The sequence below is a fragment of the Tauraco erythrolophus genome, chromosome 8, assembly GCF_009769465.1.
Source record: "Tauraco erythrolophus isolate bTauEry1 chromosome 8, bTauEry1.pri, whole genome shotgun sequence".
Lineage (NCBI taxonomy): Eukaryota > Metazoa > Chordata > Aves > Musophagiformes > Musophagidae > Tauraco > Tauraco erythrolophus.
The window spans coordinates 10,099,909-10,116,541 of NC_141472.1; positions in this window are offsets into that span (position 1 = coordinate 10,099,909).

Here is a 16,633-nt window from a genome sequence, read left to right on the forward strand (position 1 = left end):
CTCTTTTCGTTAGGATGTTTGTTCATGTTAACTAACTACAAAAATGTCCAGCCATGGACTATGGATTACACTGAGGTAGGGCAACATATTACTTCTGTTTGAACATTTTTGATAGAAATTTTTCCTGAAAAAAAGATGAGATTTTATCAAAATTGACATTTTTATATAAAGTTGACCTTTTTATAAACAGGTTTTCTATTTCCAATTCTGAATCATAGTTTCAGAATGGCAACAGTCTGAAGTAGATAGTTCATCATCTTTTTAATGCTGTGGTCTTTCATTTTGCATTTTCTTAAGTCAGAGAATAATAATAAAAAAAAGACAAAGTATCTCAAGGTGTAACGGAGTCCTGAGTACTTACTCATGCAAAAGTAAAAGTGACAGGTTTTAGTTTCTCCTTAACTACCACTGGATGGGATGATTCTGTGAGTGGTACAGAGGACGCTGAATAACGTCAGTGGAAACGTGCCCAGTGACATTTCCCTCCTCATTACTTCCATTCAGAGAGGAAAAAATATTGCCTGAACGTTTAGGTTGCTTCGTTAAATTGCCAAGGAGGAGTAATGCATAGGAGTGTTTTGCTGTCTGTGTTGCTATACTGATAGTTACAAAGAACCACAGACCTTAATTCTTGAGACACATACAAGGAACCAAAGCGTGATGCGTTAATAACTCACGCTCAGAACAAAAATGAAGATTTGCAAGCCTGTTCGCTTTCAGTGGGACTTTGTACTGCAATTTCTGGTGATTAACATATCCTAAAAGCACTAGTGAGAAAACTTAATGTTATTTTTTACAGGAAAAAAAGAGAAAAGCGAGATTTTCTCCAGGCTGCAACCCCCTTAGGCCGCCGGCACGCCGCGCAGGGATGCTCGCACGCACAAGCGCTTGCAAGGCGCCAAGGGACCGGTCGGTGACCGGCGATTTCGTGCGGCACCCCCCGGCACACCTCTCCCCTCGGAGCCGCGCGAGTAGTCACAAAGCTGCGGCAGCTGCGGGTCACGCCGGATCCCCGCTGCCGAGACGGTGCTTGGACGCAGACAAGTTGCGACAGCGATAGCGCGACGGCGATAGCGCGGCTGCTCGACGTCCCGCTTTCCAGGCGGCCGGGCGCTCGCTTAAACGCTGCGGGCGCCGTCCGTGCGCCCCTATCGAAGAGGCCCGCCTCTCCTCGGTAGGAGCCGCAGGGCCCCGGCCGCCCCCGGCCCCCCGTGCCCCCGGGCGCCCCACTTGCCTGCGCCCGCGGTCCCGGCCGAGCCCTGCTGCCGCCGGCGGCTGCTGCTCCTGCCCGCCGCCGCCGCCGCCCCGCGCTTTATGCCGCGCCCGCCCCCGGCCCCGGCGGCAGCCGCCTTCCTGTGCGTCAGCCCCGTGCCGAGGGCTGAGCCCCCCTCGCAGGCGCGGACCGGCCCCCCGCGGTGCCTCCGTGCCCTTGTGTTTCGGGTGGCGTGAATCGGGGCGGGTATCGGAGCAGCAGAAGTCACGGTAGTTGTCTGGGAACGTTCAGAGGAGGAAGGAGGATGGTTGTCTTCAGGAGAGTTAAAAAAAAAGTTAAAATCGTTCCGATTTGTACTGTGGGGCCTGAGCCTGGACCGTGCAGGGGCTCATTGCACCCCCGGGGAGCCGAGAGACACGGAGCCACCAGCTGCCCCACGGTGCTCGGACTCGCCGCCCGTGTCTCGCTGTAATTAACACCGGTAGAAGGCTAAGGGCAGTCCTCAGAGGAGGTCGGCAGTAGGACGTGGAAACGCCGTGTGCTGTGGATTCCTGCAGTGACTACCGGTGTTCCTCATTTCAGGTGGTACCTGGGATGCAGGAGCTTGTGTCCAAGATGACGAACTTGGTCCCTGCCTTGAGGAGATAAGGATCCAATGTCGTGTGTGTAAATAGCATTCTCGCAGCAAGGGTCGTATAGCAACAGAGACACTCCAAGTGTATTTTCCCTAAAGGTAGTACGTTATTGGAAAGAAGTTTTCTATAATACCAGGTGCTGCTAAAACCAAAATGAGGGGAAAACGCTGAATTATGACTGTTTCAAATCCATCTCACCTCAGCACAGAGCTTGAGTGGTAGGATCGTGGCTCAGGCATGATGCGAAGCAGCTGCAGTCTACCAAAAAGAGGATCTTTTTGAGTGAATATTGTTTTATTTGTCATATTTTGTCTTACTAGAAACCCCAGTCACGAGCAAGGCTCTGCTGCACCAGGCTGTGCAAACCTGAAGTAGGAGGCATGCTCGCAGAACCTGCCAGGGAGCCCACCCAGTGGTGTCACACCCTGTGCACTGGGAGGAACACGAAACCGTGGTCGAGTGAAAAAGCCAGGTGCTGGAGATGCAGTTAAGAGGAAGGTGCGTGTCCCTATTGGTGTCTAATAATATTTTCCTGATACAGCAGAGAGAGAATTGAAAGCGAAGTGAGAGGCTTTGGTACACAGGCAACTTCTGAAAGATCATATGCAGGTGTCGACAGCTGGCTCGTGTCTGAATATTAGCTGAGTAGATGTCATATTCACTGTACATGTGCTTGAAATGAGACTTGGTGTTATCTTTAACAGCATTGAGCAATTTTTCATGTGCCTGTGTAATCAGAGAGCCAGGATCCTAACTGAAGTCTGCAAAATGCTGATTTATAGAACTATGTAGTGCAGTGCATGTTTCAGTAGACTCTATTTATTTCTGTTAATCTTTTATGTTATATCGTTGCATATTTGTTCATCAACTTTTTCAAGTGAGATGAGGATATAACGTACTAGAGGATTTTCTTCAGCCTCTTCTTTTTTTGCTAAACGACCAGAGTGCAAAATCATGTTAGCTTTACAACCCAGAAATGAAAGCTCTGCCAGGGGAATGCTTCTGTTGCTGTTCATGACCAGACGCACATCTAGTCCCACACTGCGTTTCAACTTCTGTAAGCAGCTGTTCTTGGTTCTGATTTAACTCAGCTGCCACTGGCTCAAAACAGCTGACACTAGAGCGGAATAACAATATTTTCACTGCCTTTTACTGGGAACTGGGGACCAGACTGAATGTCAGACTTGCTCTTTGTCCAAAGAGGTCAGTCCCCAAATACAGCCAGAGTTTGGCAAGTCTCTGCTCAGACCTGCCATCTGTCCTTTAGACTTCAGCAAGCACAGGGAGCTATACAGTTGCACTTGACCTGTGTTTCTGTTTTTGCTGAAGGATACCCTGACATTTCATTCAGAATACACACATCACGCATGTTTTACAATCTTTTGGTGGGACTGCATAGTGTCATTTTGTACATGTGACAAATAATCTTAGGGATTAACGAGAGTTTTGTCAGGTTCTGTTCTCTACCACTTGGCAAATCTTCATAGTTTTCTAAGGGAGCCGATTTTCACGTGGTTTACTGTGTACTGGTGAGCTTGTGTAGGTACCACGTCGGGACATTGAGTTAGTAATTTGAGGATCGCCCAGGAAATAACATTGATTAGTAATTTGATTTCATGCTGTCAGTAGGGGGAACTATTGCACTGTACTTTTTTCTTTAGCCTTTCAATAAATATTGGTAACTATTTTTCTTTTTAGATTAAGTACTCGTTCTCTGGGCATCCTTACGTAGCTCCTATCCATAGTGATATGGAGACAGGTAGTTTATACCATCCTAGTAAAATAAGACCGTAAGAGGTTTCCAGTCCCCTTTTTGCTTGCTGTTTTTCCACTTAACCTAGAAAAGAAGCTATATGGTGAAGTGCTTGTTATTAAGACGATACTGTGCTTCCTGTTATCTGATGCAAATATCTATTCAGGCTTCCTTCAAGAGACCATGAGGAAAAAGTCCAGTTAGGTGTCATTCCCAAAACCTTGGGTCATCAGAGATCATTCTTCATCTGAGCTGGCGAGATCAGTTTCTGGGAAGATGGTTGCTATTCCCCTCTTCCCTCCTTCCTCCCCCCACTTTCTGGCAGGTATGGCAGCGAAGGTGGGTTGATTGCTGGGATGGAGAGCAACTGAGGAGCCAGCTGTGGGGGTGCAGGATGCTGGGTACAAGCCATGGCTGTGGAGGTAGGAGAACAGGGGGGTGATCCTCGCAGCGAGGTTGTGGGAAAATGAGTGGAGTCACTTGTGGCATTACAATGAGGCAGGGGGACCCCCAGGGCTTTACAGAAGCTTGCTGGAGATAGTGGAAGGGACACGCGCTTTTTTTGGAGAGGAGGAATAAAGAGACTTGTGATCCCAGGCCAGTTGGACGTTAGATGTGAGGGGAAACTGCTATGGAGCAGGAGCCCATCTTGAGATGAGAAGGAAGAGATGGTCTAGGTCAGTTCAAGGAAGCTCTGAAGGAGTGCTACGTGGATAGGATCCTGGAGGAGATGGCTCGAGGCATGCAGTGATTACTGCTGAGCACAGGGAGGGTGTGAAGGAGGCAGCTGCATGGACTGAAAGGAGAAGTTCAGGGGCAAGGAGTTATGGCTTACACTCGGTGGGGGAGTTCAGCGAGGCACACTGGCAAGGCAGGACAGGCTGAAACGATGCTTTCAAAGTGGGGGCAAGGAAGTAAAGAGCCTAGGGCAGCTCTTGGAGTGGAAGGAGTTTCGTCAGCTGCACTGAGTCACAGTGTGGGTTGCAGCCCTGGAGAGTACGGACAGGCACAGGCCGGCAAAGGTTCAAGCCACTGTTGAGTTTGGCAGGTCAAGGTTAATCTTTACTCTGTAACATTTCATTCCACTTCACCAGTGTTTCAGCAGCGCTCAAGGCAGGAGAATAAGAAGCAAGTGTCTAAATTACATGGGCTATTTAAAGGGAAGAAAAAGTCTCAAGTGATGGAGAAAGAATTTGGGACGTGATAATCTTCTCATCAAAAGTTCACAAAGTTGTTTCTAGGAACGCTGAGCCGTTTTATTACTTTGATCTGTCTGACCAACCTGCAATCAAGATTATCATCTCTTATGTTTGGCCTCTAGTCATTATACTTCTTGACTAACCTTTAATTAGAGTATGTGTCATCTATCTTTTACATAAAGGAGACATTTAGCTTGTACTTGCTATTCACGCATTATATCTTGCATCTGAACTGTTCGTAGCTTTTCTTCTTACATTCAGAACATGGACTTCTGGTCTCAGGGAGACTAGTAAACACTATAATCGTGAGAAATTGTCTTGCTGGCAGTGTAGTTCCTCCTAGTCAGCACAGCATAAATCAGCCGTTGTGTGTGCAGGTCACATCCCTTACTGTCTTCTATTTGGAGAAAAATACAGGAACAGCAATGTTGTCCTGAAGTTACATGTCCTGAAGTTACATGTTGTAACAAGCTGTTTATGAATACTGGAAAGAACTCTTAGCTCTCTGTTTATGCGTAGCTCAAAGAATTATTGTTATGCTTAGAAAACATGGAGGTTTTTTGGCTGTTTGGTTGTTCTCAATTGCTGAAAAACTTACCGTTTTCCCCCTTCCAGTCATGAACAAGCCATATATGTTCAGATGCATAAATCCACATGAAATAAAGATACGTATCTCACCCAGATTCAAGATGATACTAGCTAGAAAAAAGTAATTAACTTGCCAAGTAGAGAATAACGAAAAATCAGGAACTATAGAAAATGAAATTGTCTCCCACTGCATTGGGTTCAGGTCTCTGCTTTTGAGGCAGTATGGCCTTTCGATACCACAGTCTCTAGTTTTGCTTTTTTTGGCAGGTGCAGGTAGAGCAACCGCCCAGCAATGTAGGAGCAGGTCAGAACAAATGCCCTGTAGGTAGAGGACTTCCTTCCTGAGGCTTTTGGCTGCAGCTTGTGCCTGTGCCCAGACCTCTTCGGCCCTAATGGAGGGTCCATGCCCATCCTTGCTGATGGGGAGAGGATCTTCTGCACCAGTTGACAGCAAGGCCAAAGCAAAAAGTTCTTCTGTTGAACTAGAACATGAGGAGCTCTCTTTTATTGTTATCTTTGAACAACAGGTGTGTTGCTTTGATGCATGCCTTATTTATTGTTTTACCTCTTGATGGCATATTTGCAATTTTGCACTGGGTAGTTTAATGTGTATCCTGGGAAAACTTGGAGGTGTTGGCTCTCAAGAGGATAGATCTCGATATTCTGGTGAATTTTTTTCTGGGAAAGAGGTGCTCCTCAAAGGAGAAAGAAACCTGTGCATCTCTCTCGTAGAAGTTAAGGCCAACTTCCTCTCAGTGAAGACAGTGGGAAGCTTTTTTCTTATTTTATACAACTTCCCTGTCAGTTGGTAACTTTCACTTTTTGCTTGCACGGAAGCCAAGGGCTTTGTGATTAGTGCTTTCCAAAGTAGAATGTGAGAAAGGAATACAAAGTCAGTGTGATTTGGGGAATGCTGTGGATGCTGTGGTTTTGTATGTGTGTTCCTGTGAGGTACACCTTGGAGGGCAAAATGGAGGGAGACTCTTGGTGATGCAACTTGATTAGTATGTAAATCAATGTTGGCTGGACAAGAGAGAAGGTAATTTTTTCATTGTAAGCTCACTTGGGATTTGTGCTGTCAATAGTTACTTAAGTTCTTACTGCCTTCCTTACCTGGGATCAAGATGACTATGCATAATGGTAATTTCTGAGCACACTTAGGAATATTTTCAGTTTGCAGTCTCTTAGGTCCTCAGAGGAGTCCTTGAGTTTTATTAAGCTTGCTAGTGTATGCTAATTGCAAAAACCAGTTTGATGCTGAACAATGACTTCCAAATGAAAAGATCAATAATTTTAGAATTAGTAATGGATCATGCTCTGAGAAGATAACTTGGTTAATTAATTTAATAAAGTCTCTTCACAAAGGGAGCAATTAAACCGAAGTCTGATTATCTCTGCTTGATAATACTTGAAATATTCTATGTTAAAGTTACAGGTTTTAGCTCTGATGATACCAAAAGAACCTCTTGATTTAAGTTACTCTCTGAAACTCCTTATCTTTTTATATTATTTGTATAACAAAGCACACATCTTCAGGAATAATGTCAGCTTTTTCCTTGGCTAGGCAATACGATATCAACAAATCTGAAGCAGTTGTACAGTCGACTGTAATTGTATTGTTGAATATCACAAGGAGGATGGCAATCCCATGCCTGTTACAGACTCATTATCTCCCTTCTAGGATGTATGAATGTAGTGTTTGCTTGGATCCTTCTATGCGTCTCCAGCCTCCTACAACAAATCCCAGTTAGATAGGATTTAATTTTTCTTCTGTAAACTTGCTTTTTCCTGGATCTCAGCCCCTCAGCATGCTGTAGGTAAGGGTCCTTGTGATGGAAGGGTTAGCTGCAAACTGGCACGTCCCTCACTCAGTGCCATTCTCATGGCAGTGGGGAAGGAGGAGCAGTGTGAATAAGTAATGATCCTGTGTTTATTTTGAAAATCATTATTGTTTCTGAATTTTCCAAGTGGCTTTTTATAGTACATTTCAAAGTTTTCAGAATTAATCAGTTTTTAGTATTATCGGTTCAAACCAGAAATGAAAACAAGCTTGTTTTCGCTGGGAGACAATTGGAGTCTCTGCGGGTGTAGGATGACATGAAGAGCTAAGACTGTATGTGAAAATCTAGCATTGAAAGTTGTCCTAATGGTGTGAACAAAACTCGTGTTGTTCTCTTGTCTTCACAAGGAGAAAAAAGTGATTTCTAGAGCTGACTAACATGAGGTGAAATGCCAGTAGGAAAGAAAGAAGTTGTGGCCATAAAAGGACATAGGTTAACCCAAAGCTCAATTCTTCTGTCAGTCTGTGGTCATTCGAGCTCACATCTTGTGCTCTCCCCGAAGCTGCTTGGGTCTTGAGGCTCCTGCAGGGTGGGAACTGGTGTTCTCCTATTTCTCCTGGGGAAACAGACTTGAGATGCAAGGAGAGAGCATGCTGATTCACTGTAGCATGGTTGTTCAGGCAGTCCAGCAGCATAGTCCAAGGACTTTGCACTTCGTATGAAGCAGTTATGATGTCTGGCACACATGCAGCAGGAATCAAAGCCCAGCCTTCTTCCCAGTCCCAGGCTGAGGGTGTTCCTGGTTGGGCGTGATGATGCTTTTGTTCCTGGTCTAGATGAAATGGCTGTGGGAGGAAGTACTCCTCATCCTCCCTCTGTAATAATCTGAAGCAGCAGGATTGCAGGAGTCTGCTGGGAGAGGAAAAGCGACAGTATGTCTGGGTTCCCTCAGTCTGATAAGGAAATTAAACCAGGTCTTTGAGTCCTGGTGAACACCTTAAATACTGACTTACTGATTTATCCACAAAACAGTGCATGGATTTGAAGGGGAGAGCGATGCTTGCAGCAGGAATTCCTCCCTGGTACTGGTGAGTGGCATGTGTTGTTTGAGCTTGTGCTCTGGGTTAGAGAACGCTGAGGCTCTTGCCAAATTGGAGAGTCTTGAATCAGGACTGGGTTAGGGCTGAAGTGGGCAGCAAGCTGTGGGACAAACCTGGGTATGAGCAGCACCACTTCGATGGCACTGCTCAGATACCCACAAATTCTAGACATGCAAAAGGCTGGGCAGCAATTCTGAGGATTGCAGTCCTCAGCTCAGCTCTGAAGGGCCACCCAGATTTCATTTTAAGTGTCTTTAGGATGATGTCTTTAAAAATGAGGCTAAGGTTTGCTTTGGTATGCTGCCTCGTGTTCAACAACAAACTGCTGTGTTGTTGCGGTTCTGTGCACGTGGCCAAGTTGAGTGGACGGGTCGCAGGAAGGAAGTACTTGGGTATTTCTGCTTCTGTCCTTGTTAGGCCTTGGTGTGCTGGGGGAGCATCCCAGCAAGCAGCCTTGTGTTAGACTCACGCTGGTTAACAGGGACTAAACAAGGGCTTTTTCTCTTCCGTCCTAAGCGTCTAGTAATGTAAATGTTGCCAAAACATGAAAATGGTAGGTACTCTTAAAATATAAGCCATAAATAACTTTTTTCTGATGTTCTTTGACTCATTCATAATTTCTAATATTTAATGATCTGTATTTCTCACATTCTTCAATACCTCGAACACAGAATAAAGAGTTCCTCTTTGTGTAATTTGTATCATTCATCCTAAAACCAACATGAGTGGAAATCTGTGACCTCTTCTCTCCTCTAGTTCAGATCCTCAGCGTCTGCCTGGTGAGAATCCACAGCTCTTAGATTTTTCAGCTGGGAACCCTGATAGTGAGGCCATCTAGACTACTGTTTTTCAAGGTTTTGTTTTTATTCATGTGGCCTCTAAAAGTCACTGAAAAAAAATCTGAGAATTGCCTAACTTCTTTGGGGGAAAAAATGAATCCCAAATGCACTGTGGAGTGCTGCCACGGTAGTTATCATTTGGAGTCAAAAAAACGAGGCAAAGCTGTTGAATGATTATCATTTTTCCAGTGCTGATTTTGGTTAGTTCTTTCCATACCTAGGAATGCACACATATCTCTCAAAAAAATCTTACTTTGTGTATAGTTGTTTTGCAAACTGCTGCATGAAGGTTTATGACCTACTTGTGACCCAGAGACTGAGAAGTGCTGCTCCGATAGCTACAGCGATGTAGATAACCTACACCACCACCATTATCTTTTGTCAAAAAAGAAACCGCTGAGTTCTCTGAACTCATGAGAACCGAGCTAGAGGTTCTCAGTTCAACTGACTCTACTATCTCTTGTGGTATTTTTTTTTAAACTTTGTTTTACAAGCCATGTGTTGTTGTTTTTTAAAGTGCTTTTCCTGGGAAGGAAATAACATAATGCTGTATTTGAACACTCAGAGCAGTTGCAGTACTGTGAGGTGCAGCGCACTGAGCAATGCTAAAAGGTGTGATATTATTGAAGGTTGTAGTATTTTGTAGTATATGGCCCAGTTTGTAACTTCTTTCCTTGCAGCCCCTAGAAAGAAAACGCGCAGCTGGTGGGTTTTTCCCAACCTGCTTGTTATGCCTCCCCTTTTTTTGGGAGAGGTGGCTGTGCACTGGCTTGATGACAGCCGTGGGGGGCTGAGCCCTGGGGATGCCTCGGAAGGGACCTGCACAAACACTTGGGAGGAAGGGAGGTACAGCTGGAGTCTGTATGCTGTATAGTTTGAAGACTACATCCCTTGTACACAAACTTCTTTTCTTTCTCCTTGAGATCATTGGAGCCAGGAGTGTAAATGCATATCTGGAAGGAGACGACTGCCCTTTCTGAGGAAGCAAATGACCTCCACCCCTTGGCAGCTCCTATGTCATCAGCTACGACTACGAGCCGTATATATGAAAATACAGAAATACATATCTTAGTGTTAAAAGAATATTTAGCAATAGGAATTAGCTGTATATGCAAACTTAAATGGCCATACTCAGCTGATGAGAAGAACGATCTTGATGCGTGGTGTTAAATTTTGCATACTTCTGCAGCTAGATTTGAATCTTCTGTCTTGAGCTCACTGCCAGTGTTGTGTAAATCATACCATATGTTAGGCATCTTCAAAAGAAAACTGAGCAAACCACATAGTAATTAAAGTGGGTTTTTGACAAATCAGATTTTTTTTTTCTTATTTGAAGATTTTTTGCTTTGCAGTTCTGCTGAGAACAAGTATCTTTACATTGCTTTGAGAACTGCATGTTTTTTTTCTCAGAGGATCCTAATTCTGAATAAACGTGGGAATCTATGGTCTTTGTGCCATGTCCATGAGCATTAGGAGGGGAAACAACTATGAAGGGAATTCTCAAATTCAGCAGATTATAGCTAGGGGACAGCAAAGCCTACTGCTGTCTCAAAACTTCTCCCGTTTCATCAGTCTGAAGAGATACAAGTGTTGATAGGTTTAATGAGGTTCTCAAATGACAGGAGGTTGTGTGCTGATGTGGGAGTTGTGTGGTGACTCAGAGGAGGCCGTATTTGGGTTGCATGAATGCATTTGTTTTCAAGCGATACGATTATATTGCCTGAGTTCACCAAGGCAGAGACTGTGTTTTCCATGGGCCTTTCTTTACCAAAAACTAATGATGTGCTTGGTAGTGAGTGATTAGCAAGAAGGCTATAAAGAGATATCCTGATGAAGTTACTGAAATTAAGACAAAAAGGGACTGTGTTGCTGTTCAAAAGATCCTGTTGAGAATGACAGTATTTAAAATTAGGCTCTACGTCACGTTACAGAAAGATAATACTGGTAAGATATAGAATCACAGAATGATTTGGGTTGGAAGGGATCTCAAAGATAGAATCATAGAATCATAGAATCGTTAGGGCTGGAAGGGTCCTTCAAAGGCCATCTAGTCCAACCCCCCTGCAAGGAACAGGGATATCTCCAACTAGATCAGGTTGCTCAGGGCCTCAAGATCATCTAGTTCAACCCCCCTGCCATGGGCAGGGAAACCCTCCACTACACCAGGTTGCCCAAAGCCTCATCCAACCTGGCCTTGAACACTTTCCAGGATGGGGCATCCACAACTTCTCTGGGCAACCTGTTCCAGTGCCTCACCACCTTCATAGTAAAGAATTTCTTCCTAATAACTAATCTAAATCTCCCCTTTTTCAGTTTAAATCCATCACCCCTTGTCCTACCACTACACGCCCTTGTCAAAAGTCCCTCTCCAGCTTTCTTGTAGCCCCTTTAGGTACTGGAAGACTACTAGAAGGTCTCCCTGGAGCTTTCTCTTCTGCAGGCTGAACAACCTCAACTCTCAGCCTGTCCTCACAGGAGAGGTGCTCCAGCCCTTGGATCGTCTTCGTGGCCCTCCTCTGGACCTGATTGATATAGCTTGTTCCCAAACGAGATCTTGCTCCCATAGCTTCCTTTACTGGCCTAAATATTGACTTGACTTCATAGTTTGCCAACTGGGTGGGATACAGAGAACTTCTTGAAACTAAGCCAAAGTAATGGCTGTTATGAAATGTGTTTAATTCCAGTATATTGAAAAGCAAGTCATGTCTCACACTGAGATTCAGACTATCCAAGGACCTGTTAGCCATTAAAACATGAGATCACTATTTTCTTCCATGAGTTGTAAATATTCTTTCTGAATATGGAAAATAGGCTAAAGAGAGTGCTTGTTGGAAAAGGCATTTCAAGCAGTCCAGGAGGAAAGTTCGGGTTCAAATTGTAGAAGCCCATTTGGTCTTCCTTCAACATCCAGGTTTGTGTATGTCACAGTATCTGCCAGATGGCAGCAGTAAGTGTTTCTTCTCTGTAAAATGTTTAATTTTTTCTAATATCTGCTTTACCATTTTGGTATTGTCTTCAAAGAGATTTTTCTAATTATGTTTCCTTTATGTTCCTTCTTTTTTAGTGTTTATATCTTAATTTCTAATAGATACGCTTGTTTGACCTGGAGGAAAAAAGCATGATCATGACCACACAGACGCTTCAGAGTGGTGAAGTTGTGCATCATGTACGCAAAATAGAAGTATCTGATTAATACATAATGAGCTTTATTACAATAAAAATTCCCTTTGCAATCGTTCCTTCCCATCCAGCCTATAGCCAGGCTTAGGACTGTTACCACTCTGGCTGTGTGTGTAGTAATGGTGCTTAGAGGCCCTGACTCCATTTTGCTAAACATTGTACGCATCTCTCACCCAAAGTCCTCATGGTGTAAAGGTAAACGGTGCTGTGCAGTTGAATGAGCACTAGAAATGTAGAAGGGGGAATATGAAGTGACAGCAAAGTAACGATCAGCATTCGAAGCAGTAGTCACATGGCTCAGTTGCCTCTCTGACTCAAACTTTGAGGCAAAGCCCCTCAGGGTAACATGTTTGACTTGCAGTGCCTCTGTTTCCCGTCTGTAAAATGCAAATGGCTAGATCCATCTGGCAAGCACATTGTCCTGATTGTAAAGTTCTTGGTTTTGCACGAGAATGCTATTTTGATGACACAGCTGTTGTTTGTTAATGGGGCTTGTAGTATAATTAGAACTGTCTAACTTTTTTCAAGTAGATGGTATTATTAAAATCATCACTATATAGATAAATAAGGATTTTCAAGTACAAAACACGTCACTTTAAAGATCAACTTAGCCATTATCTGTCAACTTTTGTTCCTTCCTTCTTCTTTTTGTTATTGCTCTTTTTTTGGGGACTGTGCAAATAAGTATGACACATGGGTCCCAAACAGACAGTGTTTCTGTTGAAATTCACGTGTAGGGATGTGATCAGTAACAAACCAAGGAAATACTGCTGAGATCACGCTGAATGACTATTAGGTGTAATTTGGCAGGTTTAGTACTATAAATGTTTACAGGCATCTTATTAACAAGGGGAAAACTTTCCAGATCATTCATTAACAGAGCCTTGAGTAGCCTGATCTAGTTGAGAGGTGTCCCTGCCCATGACAGGGAGGTTGGTTTAGATGATCTGTAAGGTCCCTTCCAGCCTATGCCATTCTATGAATCTATGATTATTGTTTTAGTGTTCACACCATAGTTTCTACTCTGTGATTCTGTCTCTCATGAATCCCAAGATTTCAAGCCTTAAAAAACTGAAACATACAAAAAATATAGATTTGAATCCTGCCTGGATTAGCATTGAAACAAACTCTTTTCTCTACATAACTTTCTTAATCCTTCTGTGAAATTTTAACAGTTCAGTTTTTCCTGCTTCCTCCCCATTGACCTTGACTATATGGAAAGTATCTTTGGAACATATGTTTAAAACGGGAGTTCAGAATTATGAGCAGACACCCACGTATGCTCATCACCTGGAATTAAGTTCTTTCATGACAAAACAGGGTGTAGCATAAATCTGTTTGGATGTATCATTTTAATTAAGAAAGAGCTGCTTGTAGAGACACTGGTCAAGTTGTGTTGGTTTTTTTTAATAAGGGAAAAGATGATTCAAGTGCAAATTGTTGTGGTGCTGAAATACTGTAGGTGTAGTTTCAGTGGAAGAATAATACAGTCAGGGCTAATGTCTCTGATATCTCGTCCTGCTGGTTATTTAAATATAGTAAAATACCATTTCAGTGCACATGCTAAAACTTGCCACTGAGTTCTTTAAGTGTAACTACATCATATGAATATTTAATTTCAAGGAAATGTTAAAAAAACCCAAATGTTTATTTTTCAGATCTTCATCAAACTATGCTCACCTGCCAACAGTGCCTGAGTTTCCTTTAAATGCTGTTGAACTTAACAGAAGAAAGCTTCTAAGGAGTTTGAGGCTTGCTATATGTTTAGACAGTTCAGCTCCAAACCCTTTGGCTTTGAGAGATCCTCAAGTCCGTTACCTATCTTTGTGTTACTGTTCAGCAAGAACTAATCGAGGATGATACACTGGCAAAGCAAAACTTTGTCTTTCAGTATTGCACTTTTAATGAGAAGGTAATCTTATTTGCAGTAAAATCACCGCTTCTTACAAAGCTGTGCAGTGAAATAATGACAATGTCATAAATCTGCAGGTATGTCTATATGAGAGTAGCAGCTAGCCCTCTACTATAGGCATGTTTCCTGTATCGTATTGAACTTACCAGTAGGGACTTCCAAATTGGGAAAACCGATATGTACAGTACTGTATTTATAAATCTAGGTGATGTCAAACTTTCTGTTGCGGAAGGGGAAGCGCCGGATTTACTAAGCCACATTATTTCTGTGAAGCCTGCTAATCTATTTTTCTTCTTTCTTTTCTTTCTTCACAACGTTAAATGCCCTGAGCTGTCTGTGTGATGATTTGAGGCAGCAATCCCCATTGTTAGTGTATTTCCCCTGGGTATGTTTGGTGTATTTCTGAAAGTCAATTTAAAAATTACATGGATCTGTTTGAAAGGAATACAGCAGTTTCCGTTCAATTTTGCCTTACGAGTGCCTCTAGCAGGCTGAATTACCAGAGGCACACAACTTCTTGGAAACCTACTGTGGAGTGGTAGAGCACAGCTCAACAGGAAATGTGCTGTTAACACATCATGGCTCTGGTATTTGATGCTCTGGGTGAAGGCTTGCAAGACCGGGAAAAGGAAATCATGTATAAGAAATACCTGCACTTAGTCACCAAGTGTGTACGGGCAGATACCACTGTTTCCACTTGTGCCTTTGCAGGTAACTGAGCAAGGCAATGAGCACAGCTAGCTTTAGTCACAGGTTTTCAGTTGCACCTTGGACTTGGAAGAGCTGAACTCACTGAAAACTTAGTTGAGATTAACCTCTGATTTTTCTTGCCATTAAATAAAACTACCAGGAGATTAAGAAGCTGAGTAGAAACAAATTTACTGATTTTACATTTTCCAAACCAGAGCTGATTAAAATGTTCAGCTCAAATCCGCAAGAGTCAAGACCGCTCAAGAGGCTGAGCTCTTCAAATGGCATCTAAATGGCAGTGGCAACTGGCAAGCACCCTCCTGGACCTAGCTGTCCCTCTGTGGTGTGACCGCTTCTTCTGCCGAGCAGTCAGCATGACTCCTAGCCACAAAGAAGATCTTGTAGGTTGTGTCTGAACTGGTACGCTGTGCCCAGTGGCTTGTGTCACGGAAGCCCAGCTCTTTCATCACATTGCCCAAAGAAGTTGTGGATGCCCCATCCCTGGAAGTGTTCAAGGCCAGGCTGGATGGAGCTTAGAGCAACCTGATCTAGTGGAAGGTGTCCCTGCCCATGGCAGGGAGATTGGAACTAGATGATCTTTAAGGTCTCTTCCAACCCAAAACATTCTATGATCTCACCCAAAGGCTTGGAGAGCAATTTGCTAAATTCCATGAGTACTTGTGTTCGACCTTGCTGACTCTTACACCTACTGAGCTCAGTGATGGTTGAGCTGCTTCCCTCCCACCCACCCTTCTTCCTTCCCCAGCTAAGGAGCTGTGAGCTTTGAATCCAAAACTGCAGCAGCGTTAGCAACAGTCCTGCCAGAGTTATTGTACCTTGGAGCTGTGCCATCTGAAAGGACAACTCCTATGCTGCTCAGGATTCGGAGAGAGAAGCCCTCTGAAAAGCTGGCCTCAGCTAACCCATCCCCAAACACTTCTCCCAGCATTAACTGCTTACCCAAAAGCCCCTGTCCCACATGCTGTTTTATGCATTTCCACTGCAAATTGCTGTTCCTCGGTGCTTGTGTCTCATGTCACACTTTGCTAGGGAACGTGTACTGGTTTCTTTCTTGCCTCTCAATTCCCCGGGTATTTGTGCCTGAAGGCCACCACAGTGGTACCATTCAGGTGCTCTCTTCTGTCTTAAATGTCACTACTGCTTGTGGATGATCTTCCTTTCAGTATCTGGATTTCTAAAAGATTTTACATCTCTCTTTTGCCATGGCCTTAGTATTTGGTTTGGGTCTTACTTCATACTAAAACCAGAATGACTTTTTGTCATCTTCTACCAGGGAAAGGTGATTGAATATCTGGCTTTCCATTTGTTAGTAACTCTTCTTGTGATAGCTGTGGAAATGCTGTTATGACTGAGCAGAAAAAGTAGATAAATAGGTTTGCAGTCCCGAGATGTGTGCTCTGCTGAAGACTTGTTCTTATTTAATTAAGCTCCTTGTTCAATTTTAGAAGAAAATTTTTCACTGCGTTCTGCGATATAATTGTTGAAGTAAGAAATTGCCTCACTCAATAAGCAAGAGGAAGAATTCAGGTTCTCAGCCCACCATGTGTGTTGCAATATGCTAAGCGCAAGAAATTGCCCTCTTTACTGGGTTTATGTTACCTGCAGAGACTTGAAGTACAGACCAGCTCACCAGTTTATGAAATCAAGGGTAAAGCTGAAGTATCACTTGCCTTGCCTAAGGAAAGAGATCATAATTATGCAACTGTACTTTAAAAAAAGGCG